This window comes from Vanacampus margaritifer, chromosome 17, assembly GCF_051991255.1.
Source record: "Vanacampus margaritifer isolate UIUO_Vmar chromosome 17, RoL_Vmar_1.0, whole genome shotgun sequence".
Taxonomy (NCBI): Eukaryota; Metazoa; Chordata; class Actinopteri; order Syngnathiformes; family Syngnathidae; genus Vanacampus; species Vanacampus margaritifer.
In genome coordinates, this window is record NC_135448.1 from 10,580,495 (window position 1) to 10,597,619 (window position 17,125).

A 17,125-nucleotide genomic window follows, 5' to 3' on the forward strand; every position below is an offset into this window, starting at 1 on the left:
ATGTATTACTTTAAAGCAAACTTTTTTTTCTTTTCTGGAGAGCTCAGTATTGTTCATTCGGCAATTTTACTGATTTGACATGTCATCATCATTGCTTTTTTTTTTTTTTTTTTCCTCATTAGGTATACTTTAAAGCAAACTAACAGAAGTCAACCAGCATCACAGAATGTATTGTGTTCCAGTAGTGAGGCTTTTTAGTCACATCTAGATCTGAACTGCCAGCATTTTCTAGAATGGAGCCGACTCTGGTGCCAGTGTCACTCAGTCATTGCAGGTGAAGCCCTGGGAAACGGCCTCCACGTCCGTCCAGCATACCTGAGACTGCAGTTACATAGCGGCTGGCGCCTGTAGTCTCTCGTCCCCCCCACCACCCAAAAAAAAAAAAAAAAAGAAAAGTGCAGCGGGGAGGGTCACAAAAGGCAGATACAAGGTGCCTGCTGTAGCACAGACTCCAGCCACCACGGCTTGTGTCTGAGTAATAGCATCACATTTCTGTCCTGAGACAAAGCCCCCCTGGGGAAGGACAGATCGGCGACGGTTACAAGTACACTGAAAGAGACAGTCAGGCTTAGATAAAGATTCCAGCATAAGACCACCAGGCCCCTCCCCGTAGACACTACTATACTATGCGGCTCTTTATATCACAGGTTGGGCTCGTGGCCTTGAGGCAGTGCACGCTGAGAGGGGAAGGGTGGAAGTTTGAGAGTGTACCGCCGCATCGAGAGATTATCTTCCAAAGATAAAGCCCTCTTCTTCCACATGTCAGAGAAAGTGACAAAGGAGGACAGCCGGCCGTCTGCGGTGTACTCTGCGTCACCTGGGGGACCGACCTCAGCTTTTCAATTACAGTAGAACATAAATTCAAGGAATAAAACACACATTTCAAAATGTAATCCATCAGTATTGTATTGTAAATATAATAATCAGAAAACAGTGGACTCTCACTTTTCGCAAGGGATAAAGAACAAGCCTGATGACCAATGAAAAATTTCCCTGAATAATTCACACTCCCCTAAAAGTGATTAGGATTGTCTGTATGAATGGTTTCAGTCATAAATATAACACAAATATGATCCCAAAACACTTTGGTAGAGTTTCAAATGTCTACAGACATCTTCAAATGTGCCTTTGAAAAAATCGAAAAGAAAACAGCATGCAGTAGTACCAGTACGTGCATGTCAGCAATTCTCATGATGATGATTAGGGGTGTGAATTGCCTAGTACCTGGCGATTCGTATCGCGATTCGTATGTCACGATTCGATACCGATTAATCCCGATACGAATCTTTAAGTCAATTATTGCGGGGGGGTTTTAACTCAAATTTAGAAAATACTAATCAGTAAACTTGTACATGTACACTGTAAGATTTGTATAAAAATGTATTTATTTATCTGAAAATTCAGGCTTATAAATGAGCATTTACCAAACAGGTTGCAGTCTGTTTCATGTTTGAACAGCACTGAAATCAAATAAAATATTAAGGCTTAATGTTCCAATAATATAACATTTTTCCATGCTTAATGTGTGAATCCTTAAATGAGTAAACTGCATCCCCTTTGAAAAATAACCCTTTAAACAATATGTCAATGAACACAAAAAAAATTCCAAAATGATCACAAGACTAAATGTATATAACATCTATTTAACTTATAACATGAAAGTAAAATTAATAATATGGATTAGAGAATAACATTTTCAGTTTTACTCAAATAAGGGTGTTGCAAAAATGAGTACACCCCACAGAACGTCTCTGGAGCAAAACCCAAATTTTGGACTGCAAGCGTTTGCAGGTGAGTCTCATTATTCATTACACAGGTGTCAAGCAGACAGTTGATTATAAATGGGTGTTACTTAAAGAAAACACTTTCCCACTTGTTTTTGTATTCATTGAGATATTGTTTAAAATGTTACTTTTCAAAAGGGGGTGTACACTTTTACGCTGGGCACTGTAAATTATGTTGCTGGTTACATAATTCAAACCCTTCCTGCTCAGCGAAAACCATATACCCCAAAAATGATGATTTAATACTTAAAGTGAAAGAATATTCCTTTGCGGGGTGACTTAAAACTTAAAAAAAGAAATCACTCTGGGCCCCTTTGGAAAATGCATCATGACAAGCTTAAAAACAGACTGGCTGCAACTCACAGGAGTAAGAAGTGATGCTACAAATATATGAATATTGTTTAAAATGTCCAACAGCACACAAATTCATTTAGAATTTGCTTAAAAATGGCTACGGCCAGGGTAGTGACGTACATTTGCTAAATGTTCTGAAAAAAAAATAGCAGGGTGCAACGATAACGGGCCTTCCAAGTTCAATGAGATGAAGAAAAACTTATCAATACAGGGGAAATGTCACCAGCTGAACGGTTACTCACTAGTCACTACTTTTGGGTCCCCAACAGGCGTCCATCTTGTTGCTGCTGCAGGCTGTAAATCGCCATTGACGCAGTGAAAATATTTGTCATTTTTGGTAACTTGGTAATAAACTTTCCCTTTTTTACGTTCTCCTTTCTAGTCTTGCTCATTGCCGTCACTTCACGCTCTTCCGCTCTGTTCTTTTGGCGCATGCACATGCGCAGTAAGATGGATTGATCCATTAGTGGAAACTGAGGGGGAGGAGGGGGAAGAGACGTACGATACAAGAAGCCTTCTGCTGGCATTTTAGCGAAATGATTTGGATTACAAACATAATTATTATGCTTAAATAAGTAAAAACTATATTGGCCATTAGTGTATGAGGAATTCTATTGGGCCCTCTATTAACGTGAGGCCCTACGCAACTGCTTTGGTTTGCCTAATGGTAAATCCGCCTCGGATTGCACACCGCTACTGTACTTTTCCCAGCCCTGTCCGTTTAGCGATGTGTGTTCGCGCATGCGTAGTCAGTTTCCCAGCATAAAAGTACTTTACGCAAATAGGTAGATCGCTACGCAGCCCTTTTACGTCGCTGTATTATTCCTATGCAAACGTTCGTTCGTGAATTCAAAACACACTTAGTGCCCAGCAAAGCGGTAAAATGACGCAACTCTGGAGAATATAAAACTATTTTCACGCCTTTCGTTTGAGGAAAAACGTCATCTTTTGAAGAATGGGAGACCAACGCCTTTGCTACCGGATCTTCAGCAAAGTAAGGGACAAATAATTATTCATACTTTTCATAAAGAATGGCTTTGTGGATGTGCTTTGATTAACTGTCTGTTTCACTTTGCATGGTGTTTGGCATTGCTATTGCTAGCTTGATTTTTGTGAGGAATTAGGCTGTTTTACAGGGAGATAGTCACTTAATTACATACGTTTGAAATTTTTGTGGGGGAGGAGGCAGAATGCACTGAATGTTTACTATGGCTGGCAGATTGCTCATTGGCTGACGGTGGCCCAGAACTTTAGCTGATTGGCAAGTGCTGAGCTGCCGCACCGGAGGCGATGGGTGCGAACCCGGCTCGAAGTAAAATTTAAAAAAAATGAAAAAGTAGAGTAATGTTGTTGTTGTTGTTTTTCTACCCATACAGAGAAGGCATATGTTAAAATAGTTTGAATGTATGGCATCTTGTTTCTGAGTATCAAGTATGTCGAGGTCAGGCTGAGTGTCCTCTTTTTTTGGAAATGAAAATATGGTTACCCTAGGATACGTTTTGTAACTGGTGTGTGCGTCTCAATTTGCGACTGCCTACCTACCCAAACCTAGAGCTCACTGCACGTCACTGACTTTAACTATAGTACAAATCCAAGAGAAACATGTCAACTCTGCTGAGAGGAAGTCTGCAAGGATCAAACTATGCTTCCAGGATATGTCTGTCAAGATCCTGTATTAAATTTAATCCCAGCCAGTCAGTAAGTCTGCTCTATTGTATGTTGTGTGGACACTATGACTGTCTTTTCATTAAAAAAAAAAGGGACAAAAAAGAGGGTTGAGGATGTTAATGACGCATGTATTTCTAAAATGCTATCAAATAGCCGCCAAAAATAAAAGTGCAATGATCTGTTTTATCTCGTGTTTGCTATACAGAAGTCCCTATTCATGGAGATGTCTGTCATGAAGAATTTAAGTTTCATATTTTGCTCCCACGTCTGTCTTGAAATGCTCTGTCATCTCGAGCTTGAGGTACAGTTTGCCAACAGGCTAATGGTCTTTTATGACGGTACAATCTGATGCCTGTCTTGTCTGGCCTCCAGGTAATCCTGTCCAAATCGGTGGCTTAGCCCTGCTCGGGCTTAAGTTGCATATTTTGTTTTTATCTGGACACTGCTGAATAATGCTATCAGCGGGGAAGAAATGAAATATGGGGGGTCCAACTGACAGAGAGAGTTTCGGAACAATGACACCTCTATATTTATACGTACAACCTGGAAATGTTCCGCTCCAACACAGAGAGGGATTTTAATGCAGGCTTGAAAAAGTTTACATATTAATAGTTCACCACTTATTCATATTGGGTATATGATTTTTTTTCTTATTTTACCAATTATAATACTTGCAATATCTATTTTCTACAATGCTTGCAATCATTAGGTTCAAAGGTGAGCTCAAGCATATCCAAACTGACTTGACAAATGGCGGGGTACACCCTGGACTGGTCTCCAATCAATTGCAAGACAAATACATGTATGAATTTTCATGTATCAAAATTTTCATTACATCATAAAACCAGAAAAAAAACACTTTTTTATTGGTCATATTAGTTTGTTTTATTTATATACTATTTTTATCATACAATTCATTATTATTATTATTATTATTGGGGGGTTTATTTATTTATTACTTATATTATTTATTACTCACTCATTTGTTTAAATTAATGTTATTCTGTGTTCTATACAAACCATGTGTTTTATGAACAGGTGGGGAAAAAATATAATAGAAAATTGCAATTCATTTCATGTATTTTTAAAGAAAATGCTCTATTGGGAGGGTATAGGTCTTTCTTTAGAATTATATGTAATTGTATTTCGGGGGGAGTATGTATCAAAAGTACTTGTGGTATCGGCACTTGGTATCAGTATCAGTGGCTGGTGGAAAAATTGTTTTGAATAACCCAAATTTATTTATATTTTAGATTTTTTGCTTTAGACAATCCAATTTGTTTGTATTGTAGTTGGCTAAGCCATCCATGTTGAAAAAAAAGAATGAACAAAAATGTATGGTAATCTGCCCCTTAAAAGCTTTTATGCATTTAGACCCCCAAAACACCTTTTAATAAAATTATCAAATGGACATCTATTCCCAGTGATGTGCACTAACAGTTTAATAATAGCAGTGTGTCCATGTTCCAGTGTGGTTGCCCTATACAGTATGTGAAAGCACTCACACGCTCTCACCATAGGTGGTAACCCTCTCTGACAAAAGCACTCCAATTGGAAGTACCCATTATCTGCAAAGTCTATCCTCATGCCTAAGTCATTAGCTTAATTTCTCCTTTGTGTAAAAATCTGTTAATTTAAATTTTTTCGTAATGCTACATGAATGGAAAGGAATTTTCATTAATGGTTCAGAGAGAAGACTATGAATTTGTTGCAGCACCTATAAATATACAGAAGTTTATTTCCCTTTTTTTTTCTCTCAAATAAATGACAGTGTAGAGTGCGGTTAGGGTCAAGAGCATGCAGTGATTCATGCTCACCTTTTTTGCCTTAACAGCTCTAAGCTTGAAGTGCATCTTTTGTGCTGTGGGATGTGTCAATAGATCATCCCCACAAAGGGGCCTTTGTGGACATTTGACACATCTGCAGAGAAATGCTGGCTCTACCTGAATTCAAACACTTTCGGGTCAAGTTTATTCAACCAACCAATATATATCCTCTCTTCTTCATCTTTGTTGTCCGCGTGCTATTTTAAGAAGCTAATTACATATCGCCGTTGCCTACATATCTATCATCGCTCTCCTTTTGTCTCACTTTGCTGGAGAAACTCCTCCCTCTCTCTCCCTTGTTATGTATGTCAAAGAGTGCATGTTCCTCGGCGGGGGGTTAAGCGGATGAGTGACAAGACCTGCTCTGCTCTTCTTGGACGACTGTCACACCCTCATGTGTCAACAGAGATGCAAATGAGCAGATGCCAGAGGTGGCGGTGACAGCTCACCTCTCTTTTTCTGTCAGGATTCCAAATGACTGGCTCGGTTCAGCCGGGTAACGATAATTATGGGTGAACGTCTATCTGCGGTGTGTCTCAAATGTTGGAGTGTTGGAGGCTTGCAGGCAGGGAACGAACGGGGGTATGAATCCAAGTCTGAGCCTAAAGTTGATTAAAAAAATAATAATAAAAAAAAAAGCAGTGGCATATTGATTGAGCCCCAAATTGGAGGGAATCCTGTTCTTTACAGATCGCTCATACGGAATCCCGCGCGCCTAATCCCCCGCATGTGGCCATCCCAAGCCCCGGAAAAGTCCGTGATTGGTCTGATTGATAAATGAAGCCCTCCGTATGCTTTTGGGAAGGGGGGCCTCAGCGGGGTCTGGACAATGTACAGGAAACCTGGGACAGCTACTTATTAAGTAGTTAGGGCTTCAAGACAAGGCTGCCGACAGCCAATGCCGGTGGTCACCTGGCCTTCCTTTTTTGGGTTTTGGCATCCCTCAGCCATCCGTCAGGTCAGGGGGTGTTCGTGTGGGGAGGGGGGGGGGCACTGCACAGTCCACTCTGCTGCACTGAGGTCAACGGGCAAAGAGGTGTAATTATTAGCGCTTTATCAAAACAGCACCCTGTTGATTTTGTGTTACCAATGCAATTTTTATGAGACCTATAAAGATCTAAATAAAACATGAGTTTAATTGCTAAAAATTCAAAATAGTTGTCACTGATGCAGGTAATGATAAAACAGCAAGGAAGGAATAATTATTGTGTTCTCTTGATTGTTTCTTCTCTTTCAATGAATTGTAATTCCAAAGTGCAATGTGTGTCTATTTAATATGTTTCATGGCGGCATTTGAATTGTAACCGAATTACACATGCAGACCACACGCACTGGAACTCCTGGTAAGTTTGGAATAATTTTTAGACAGTTTTGTTTTCATGCATTTAGTGCTGTGTTTTTTTTAATGTACTGCTTGCTTTTCTGCACCTCGCTACTTAAAACAATGACAAGATGAAGTTAAACAAAATTTTAAAAGGATTTTTTTCTAAAGTTTCGTTCTAGTGTCGTGCAACTAAAATTTAAGTTGGTAGCTGAGAAAGCTTTTTAAGTACAAAAAAATACATGTTCATATGATCCAACCTTTTAAGTTGTGGAAAACTTTGACTTTTATAGTAAATCAATCAGGGGGAAAAATGACGATCTAAGTCATATACGGTTAATGTCATGATATGTTCTATTGGCCAGATGAGGAAAAGATCGAATTGCTTTTTGGTTTGGATGTTTTTGTAATCACAAATGTTATATCTAAAGCCTGAAAAAGAAGACAAAGTAAACTGTCGTTGACATAAATTTTTGTTGCTTAGTCCTGGTACCGGGTCATTTTGATTGTTTGGTGTCTTATATGCCCCATGCGAGCGAGGCGTACTGTTTTATGCATGTCACATTCATGAAAAAAAATGTCAACCAATGACATTTAAGGTGAAATCTTAATTGAAAGGAAAAGTTGTATTTTGTCATTTGGGCTCTTTATATTATAAACCCACCCCTCAACAGATTCATCCTTGTTGTGGCTGTAAAAAGTGTCAACTCCACAAGTTGTGTGATTACGGCGTCATAAATTATCCTTCCCCATTTTCAATTAATCAGACTGCCAGCCTAAATAGTTTCATGTGTTAAAAGTCCAAGTTCAGCTGTCATGCAATATTTTTCCCCTTTTACTCCAAATGAATCTGATGTGAATGTGGCTTCATTAACAGTGAAAAGTCGGTTTAGTATGACTGCCAGGTACAAGTTTCTTTTGGCCCATGGAGTATTTATAAAGCTCATAAACCAGAAATCAAACGTGCCGATTCTTCAATGGGATGTTGGAAAATTTACGGGCAAATAAAGTTGCGTGCGACCGGTATAAGGAGCACCCAGTTTGGTGTATACGGTCCAATATTTCTCCCTCAAGACGCTTGTTAATCGCTTAAAGAGTCTGAATTCAGCAAGAGTTCTCTGTGTAGTGGGAAATAAATGACTGTTTTATTTGAAGAAGTCAGTACCTTCCCGCCTGTTGTACAGACACACATATGTGCATCATCACTGCTTGATTGTCGCTGACCTCGGCTGATTAAACTGCTAAAGGGCAGCCGCTCGTGCAGCTGGCGGTCTGGCTGTCCGGGTCCGCCGTGCAAAATAGGAGAAAGGCTTGCGTGACTGCGACGGACCAGAGCTGCCACATCGTGACCCCCGCTTAGACACACTCCCAGTGCGAGCACTATGCTGCACTTGTTCCCCCGGTGGAGACAAAAGAGCTAGGAACTTCCCCAGACCTTCATTTGGGGGTGTTTAGACAACTCGGAGACTCCTTTGGGGCAATCCAGAATGAAGACTTGAAGCGTGCCATCATGGCTGTGAGGAATTTCATTGAAAAAAATGTGCCCTTTTGTGAGAAAATGTGTTTTATTAGCTTAGTTTTTATTGCCAAATGATTTTAATGGACACCGAATAGACAGGAAGTGTAAAATACAAAATGTTCGTCGTTTATCTGAGCCATATCTAAGATGACTCATGGTTTCCTCCATTACATGTATGCGTGTTTGTTTGTTGTTACTTTGGTGGCCTCCAAGTCAAATAAAACAAAGGAGGTCATTTGTAATAGTTAATAGAGCATTTAGTGGAAGAAATGGCTGCGAGTGAACAAAACAACTCCTCGTGGTTGTACAAAAGTGTGCAATTACTTTCATATGGCAGGACCGAAAGAAAACAATAGCACGACTTTGGGTTAAAAAGCTGTTGTGAAGCACGATGGCCTCCTTTCAGGGAAAGGGCGAGTTAAAAACTCATCAAAATAGGTTTTGAACAGGAGGAACGTTGGGTGTAGTTACATCAAGCCAACTTGGCCTTGTCCGATGACAAATTGTCCTGCAGTGGGACAGGATGGTTCAGCCAGCTGGTTGGCCCCCATCGCTAGCTTGATTGATGGTGTTGATGTTCTAAATCGGCCGCCAAGCGCACCAAGTACAGGACTTGTAATAGCGCGGCTGCAGATTGGCCCTGAAGATAGTAGGAAGTGGGAAAGAGGGTAAGCGAGGGGGTGGATTGCAGGGGGAAAAGGACACGTTCCCATGCGTATGGAAGGATGGCGGTATGAAAATGCAGCTGCTGGTTTAAAAGGACACAGATATGTTAGCATATTTGGACTATTGGGTGCACTGTATTATTAGGTGTGATATCAATGAACAGGTCTATTTAAAAATATTTTCATACATAAGGCCCCACTGGGGGGTTACAAGGCGCATTATTTTAGTGAAAGTATTGTATGTTAAATAGTTGATTCAAATTTTACCCTAGGCTATGTTTATTTGATTGATTTAGCGCTATTATGCTAGGTTAGCGCAGCATTTCTCGCTTCATATCAATGAACAGGTTTATTTAAAAATATTTTCACACATAAGGTCTTCCGGGTTACAAGGCACGTTATTTTTGTGAAGTATTGTATGTTAAATAAATAGTTTATCCTAATTTTAGCCTATGTTTATTTGATCGATTTAGCGCTATTATGCTAGGTCAGCGCAGCATTTCTCGCTTGCTTTTGTTGGCCATGCAACTACACAGGGTTACTTCGAGCGGAGGAGTGACCCTCCAACAGGCAAAAAAAAAAAAAGGTTTGAACATTGCAAGTCAATCTGGTGACCGGTGGTTGTGTTGTTACTTTGGCTAATGCTAAATCCTGTCTTGGTTTACAGTTCGACAGCTGTCAACAATTCAATGCACTCACCATTAGCCAACGTTTTTGCTCGGTCTCGGCAGCTATTAGAAGCTGGCTGTGTGTACTTGGCGGACGTATCCCACTTGGATTCTCCCAGTTCTGACCTCAAAATGTAAACAACAAAGATGGCTGATTCAGAGAATTTTGGCGTGGTTGTCGAAATCACGTTGGGTTAGGTCAAGTTACTTTTTTCAAAGAACTAATTTATTGTTATAGTAAATAAAAGGTAAATAAATATGTTAATGCTCGTGTAAATTCGGGGTTCGCCATTGTCGAGTGACATCAGATTTAAAGTGGTCGGTGAAGTCGGGGTCCTTTTGTTCCAACTTTGCAACTCGGATTTCTGAGTTCAATGGGGCGTTCCCGTGCAGGCTTCCTGGTATGAAGTCAGAAAAGTCAGACTTCCCACCTTCCTCAAATGCAGCATAACTGGCGAGCGTAGCATCAGATTAGAAAGACTACATTTCCCATGATTCTTTGACACAGAAACAGACGATATGACAAGAACATACGTCAGGTTTACATCCAGTTGTTTCAAAAAAATTAAGCAAATTTACTGAAAATGCGCAAAACTGACATGTGGCTTATGCCCGTTTCCATCTGTTCTTCTTTTGCGAGTTAGAGAGGGGATCCACCAGTAATTTAAAAGAAAAAGAAGAAAAACAGGAAGCGACTGCGCCGTGCGATGACGTCTTATGAGTTTGCTTTTGTAATTCTTAAAAAAAAACGTTGCGTTACTTTGCTGTTTTTCCATCCCAAATTGCATTACTATTCGCTTTTTAAAATTAATTCCAAAAATATTTCTATTTCGTCATCCTCCCAAACATACCTTACTTCATCGTCCGCCCTTGCTTTGTATCTACAAGCGTACATGTGACGTAATATCCGGTCAAAACGTGCGACGTGTATCCGGTCTTGCCAGCGGTTATTTGCAAAACCTGTTTCCATAGCCAAAATTCACCTTTTCCTTTATTCAATACGCTTCAAAATCCACCCCCTCCAAGCGTAAAAACTTGTGAATTTTGGGCCCTTTTTCGAATTACTAGCCTTTCCATTCAGTTTTATTTTCGCATTTCTTGAAAATGTTAATAAAAATGGATGGATGGAAACCCCAACTATTGATGCCATCTAGCAATTAGATGGGGACGAAAATAATTACGTGAATATAAAAGAAAGGAATGTGAAATAAAGACAAATTGAAAAGGCAACATCCATAGCATCCTATATGTAACAAATTTACATCAGCATTATACAAAAAAGAACATCCTTAGTTTAATAAACTAAAACCTAAGTTGAAAAAGGATGTCGCGGTAGCTGATTGGAAGTAACCTATGCACTCACTGTAAAATGATTGGTCAAATTCAGTGGGACTTAAACATTGCTTTTTAAACATTGTTGGTTATCCATGACCTTTGGAGCATGTTTATGGTCCCATCACAGTCAAATGAAACGCCACCGTTGGGCCCGATTCCGAAAGTAGAAGACAAAAAAATTGTCAAGTAGAACAACTCTATTTTGTTCTAATATTTTATTTTATAAATAAAAGTATAATATTACCCATTTAAAAGGTTACTCTAGTATTGCATTGCATTATCTGTACAAGTGTACCTAATGTTTTGGCCCATCTGTTTATATGTAATTTAAATCCATCCACTTTCTGTTGTTAATTTTATTTTATTTGACTGCTCTCAAGCACAAAGCATAACACGCCCCTAAGTAAAGATGATATCAGTCTAACAAGTCTATCAAGGAACTAATCATTAAGACTGAAAAGTTTGGGGTCATTGCTCGATCATTATAGTACGAAACACGTTGGGGCTCACAGTAATTACACCGGGAGCTCCTTTATCATACTTTCAGCGCTTTTCTGCGCTACGCTTTGATCAAGCGCGAGTCAGCCTATGATTGTGAACGAGATTCTCCACACATGCAAAAGGGGAAAAACAGGCCAGTGGACGTTTGTACTGGATTCGTTCCATCTTCAGCTCAGCTTTTATAAGACTTCTTTTGTCTTGTTATGACCACGTTACAAAGGGTCCGATTGCATAGAAAATAACCAACCGACTGCATGAACGTTTGATCATTTGAGCTGAGATGGGAATACCGGGGATGTGTGCTCAAGATCACTCGGAAGCTGTTTCATTGTGTATTCTATGAAATTGGTAAATGAATCATCCGTAATCACAGCAGTTTATGATCATTCTTTCATGTAACAAAAGTTGTACTTCTTTTTTATCAATTTTCTTACTGATTATTAGTCTTCTTAATAAGATTGCTAATAAAGTCCACCAAGGAAACATAATGGCTTTTTTTTCTTGGCCTTAGGGCGTCTGCGATGACATCATGAATTAGTCTCATTGTTTGCAGTGTGACATAAACTCTTCCAATGCGCTGGTCAACCTCTGATTTGTTCAGATTTGGACATGATTTTCCCCATTGGAAACAATTATTAGTTGCTCAAATTGCCAACTTACAAAAACGTTATTGCCTAAATAAGATTTGAAGTGGCATTAGCAAGTTACAGTAAGCATAAAATAAAGCTAACCATGTAGCATTTAGCGCTACATTAACTCCTGCTCCCACAGTCACACTATATCAGATTTTTATGCGATCTTTTTATTTTATGGTTGTTGTTTTTTTTGTGCTCTTTTTAAACATTTTTACTCTAAAGGCAAGAGAGCTACGTGTTTTTTGTGTAGTACCTGCCAGCACTGAGCGCTATTGGAAGACATGCAGTGTAACAAAAGAAGAGGCAGAGAAATTTAGTTACTCCAGTAATGGCAATTTTCCTCTAAGATCACATAAATATACTGTATGTGAATATTGTTGTAGTCTTTATATGTGTTGTTGCTCCGTGTGTGTCAAAGCGTTTGTTAGAAGGTTTTCAAATACGCTAATTTTTGCTATCCCGTGCATCGTGTTTTGTATTATGTTAGCATTAAGCTAGCAGACGTTTGTTGTTTACATTTTGGTGTTTAAGACTATATACTGTTTATATATATATATATATATATATATATATATATATATATATATATATATATATATATATATATATATATATATATATATATATACACACACATGCGCACTTTCAGAACATTTTTACCCTGAATGAGGACCTTAATCACACAACCCCTTTACACACACATCAATGCAGTGAATCCTTGGATAACTTTGTTCACTTTTCACCCTTGGCAGGCAAGCGCACAAATGACAGAGGCAGAGCAGGCCTTGCAGCTGTGTTTCTCAACCCGCCCCTATGTGCGCGCGCACACACACACACACACAGGCACACACACAGGCACACAATCACAGCAGTACACATAGTCACAGAACATAATAGTGAGGTAACCACAGTCTTTTCTCAACTGTGTGTGCGTGTGAATCTCCTTTATCTCACCCCTCTACACCCCACCCCGCCTTATCTCTCGCTCCCTCTCGCACTGCTGCCTCTCCTCCCTTCAGATCTTTCATTCTCACCATGATTTCACAGACCTCCACTTACTCCATTGTGCTGAGAAACGCAAAAATAAAAGGCACCAAAATCGCCCTGTCGTCTTTCTCATCCTAATAAGCATCTCCGGCGTTGATAATTACACGTTCAGCCCGCCGCGTGAGTCGCTTGGCGGCGGAGGACGCCATCGACTCTGCCGTCGAGGTGAGCGAATGCAATGGGTGACTGACAATGTTCTTTCTCATTGTGCAAAACAAGAGCACACATGGTAGAGCGCAGACCTCCGCCAAAGCATCCTCACTCGTTGCTTAGAAATACAACATAGCATTGAACCACACTTAACACAATTTAAATCTACGTATTCTATACTGATTGACTGAAATTTAACTCACATTGCTGTATATTTGTGTGGCTGATCTAAAGCAGGGTAGGCTCAAAGGCAAAGTGCAGGTTAATAATAGTGTATGTAGGTGGTGTTTTCCTTTCTTTTGGTATTTTCATAGATAGGGGAAGTTAGAATATGATTTTATGCCGTTGTGGGAGTGAACACAGACAACATGATTCTTGGCTAATTGAAGCGGCTCCCCTCATTCCCCTTAAATTCGGCGCAGGAGATGCTCTGTCTACATGGCGGAAGCATATCGGACTCGCTGCAGTCCATGCAAGAGATCAATTCAAAATATATACACAGTAAATTCAAGTAAAATTGAAAATTTAGAGTAAATTTGACTCTATTTAGAATGGGACTAAATAGACTCTGTTTTGGAGCAATATTTACACTTGGAAGAGACTAAAATAAAGAATTGGAGAAAAAAAAGTTGCTCAAGGGTTGCGGAACGAACTCACTACCTTCAGCTTGGGAGACTGTCACACTCCCACTTGAGGTCTGCCCCTCCTACTGTTTGCTTATATCCAAGAGACCAAAAACATCATTTTTGGTCTCTTGGAGTTGTGAAGATTCCAGCTGACACGAGCAATATACTAACACACAGCAGGAGCTGCGTGGCTCAGGGAATAAGGTTGTGAGTTTGGTTCTCAACCCTTGAGTGACTTTTATTTATTTATTTGTTGTCCAATTCTTTATTTTACTCTCTTCCAAGTGTAAATATTACTCTAAAACTGAGTCTATTTGGTCCCACTCTAAATAGAGTCAAATTAACTCTGCATAATTTACTGTGTTTGTATCATAAGCTCTTCTTCGTGTTTAATACAAAATAAGGTGCTTTTCTTTAGACCAATTCCAACAACACAGACGACTCAATCTAATCTGAGTGACAATTTGGTTGCCTTAAGCAATATAGAAAAGCTCAGTGTCCAGGAACAGCTGTTTCTTATTGGTCTTATTAAAAAAAAAAGAACATTTACACCTATGTGCGCCTGAATGTTCAGCAAAAAAACTATGAGAGCCTCTACAACCTCCACGACATAAACCCGCTTCTTTCCGAGCCAACTTCTAATTGATATTTTTTCCACAAACATCATCCAGCTCTGCAGTGGCCTTAAATCTTAATCATTGCAGTTGCTCTCCTGACTAGACATGACATCATGCATGGCAACAGGTAGCCCAGTTTGTTCCACGGGTATTTAATCATCAAGATTGCCATCATAACGGCTGTGCGACTAAAGAAGGCGTCTCTGTGTGAAGCGGTCCGATAACCCACAAAGAAAAAAATGGGATGCAATGGACTTCGAATAACATCAACAGGGATCATCGAGAACCAAAACAGCTACAAGACATGCACGTCGCCCCTTCCCGAGTTGGATGTTGTGGTGTCAGCCAGTTATTCCACTAATCCCAAACAGATTGGCCACAGAAGAAAACCCTCAGCCGGGCCGTCTCCTTGGCGCTTGCGCCGCAGAACACCCATTAATCGGCAGCACATGGCGATAAGTTATGGAAGGCATTACGGGCCTTGCGGTGCATGTGGTCCACGGGTTTCTGCAATGACTATACAGTACACGGCATTTAGGGACAAACTCACTGATGAAGAAATATATTTGTTACCAGAGTGGGGTAATATACTTCCAAATTGTAATACATCACATAATTCTAACCTATAATGTCATTTGAAAGTTATATAACAATACTGGATTACATTTGAGTTACTTTTAGTTATTCTGAATTTCGGCAATTTTAACAACACTAACAACTTACAATTGGAAGTTGCAAAAAAAAAAAAATCACTTAAAAAGTAGATCGTTTTAACTCTACAACTTATTAAAAAATATTTTTTAAAGTGCCGTTTTCCTTTGGCTTCATCTCTTCTCTCTCGCTCGTTCTTAAAATAAGTCAGAGTGCTTCCTTCAAGCAGTTTATTACTCATAAAACAAAACAGAATTATATATTATATATTTAAACACTAAAATGTTCAACTCAACAATTTTGTCTAGCAAAACATCAGAAACAGGCTAACATAAATGACTTGTTTCAAATTAGCATGTATGCTACTTAAATTTTAAATCTTCCCTAACTCTTCTTCTTGCGATTAATTACAATGTATCTCCTCCAGTAGAACTCAGTGCTGCCTAAACATGTTGTGGCATAACATGGTACTACACTGACAGTAGGGCTATGCAATAACTCAAATTAATTGGATACATCGTCATTTTAAAAATCAAGTTTTTGAAAATTTTCTAAATCATGACATCGAATTTTGTCTTTTGGATTATTAAAAGCTGTTCTTGTGTTGTGTTGCATTCAAATGTTTTTGTGGCAGAATACTGGATGGGTGCTTTACAAGACATGTTTACAACTACTTAATTGTGGCATTTAAGAAAAAACTATGAATGTTAAGTTTATGTCAAAAATAATTTAGAGTCTAAATGTTTGTTGGGTTTATTAGATAAAAATCGATTAAAATCGTCCTGAATGTCTGTAAAAATCGAGATTTTATTTTTGGGCCATATCGCCCAGCCCTAACTGACAGTACAAAATTCTAACTCATTACTTTTTTGTGTACTGAAAACCCATAAAATTGATCGCCATTTCATTCAGTCAACCCCCCCAAAAAATATTGACAATAATATGTTCTATGCAGCCCAACTAGTCTAAATATGGTATTCTAATGGAATATGAATTAAGCAGCAAAATCCAGCCGTTTTTTATACATCTCAGGGGGCGGCCATTTTGCCACTTGCTGTCGACTGAAGATGACGAATGTCGCTAAGGTCAGAGGTAACAACCAATCACAGCCCAGCTTCAGAAAACAAGTGAGCTGTGATTGGTAGTCAAAAACGGCTGCATTTTGCTTCATAACTCATATTCCACAAATGTAATATTAATCAGAATGTCATGTTTAGACTAGTGATTATTATTATTACTATTATTGTCAAGAAATGTTGAAGGTTGACTTCTACTTTAAAAAGCTGCCATATAATGTGGCATGAACAAAGAAGACTTTCCTTTTACTGAACACCGATGTCAGCCAATGGATTGTAAGACAGCCAATTGTCATTTCATTGCACTTCTGCATTGCAAATGTGAAGAATAATTGATTGCTTTGAATTCATTTCGACAGAATGTTTATTGATAAAAAGCTACTTTTGTCATCCCAGGTGGGAGGTCTCGGAGAAAGTGGGCGTGCGTTTAGTCCGCAGAGGCGGGTGGGGCCGCACGCACTGACGTCAAACCGTGCCAGCAGCTCGTTTTTTCAGGTTGGGAGGGGCTGGTGCTTAGAGAGCAGAATAACCTAGAATTTCTCATACAGGGGCGAACGGAGGAAAACACTACTTTGGTCATGTTTTTGGTGAGGACTAAAAGCTCCAAAAAGTTGATTTTTCATGTTGCAGTCCCTTTAAAAGCCACACATTAAAAAAAAAACAAAAAAAAACATAGTAAGTC

General features: G+C 39.3%; 1 long non-coding RNA gene across 2 annotated transcripts in view; it reads right to left on the reverse strand.

Moving 5' to 3' along the window:
- The window catches only part of LOC144037115 (uncharacterized), an 80,246-nt gene extending 77,411 nt beyond the window's left edge, over window positions 1-2,835 (reverse strand). For both annotated transcript variants that reach the window (XR_013288819.1, XR_013288820.1), the window contains exon 1: window positions 2,381-2,835. This is a non-coding gene — a long non-coding RNA (uncharacterized LOC144037115). The remainder of the gene's footprint in view (window positions 1-2,380) is intronic.
- Window positions 2,836-17,125: the final 14,290 nt, after the last annotated feature.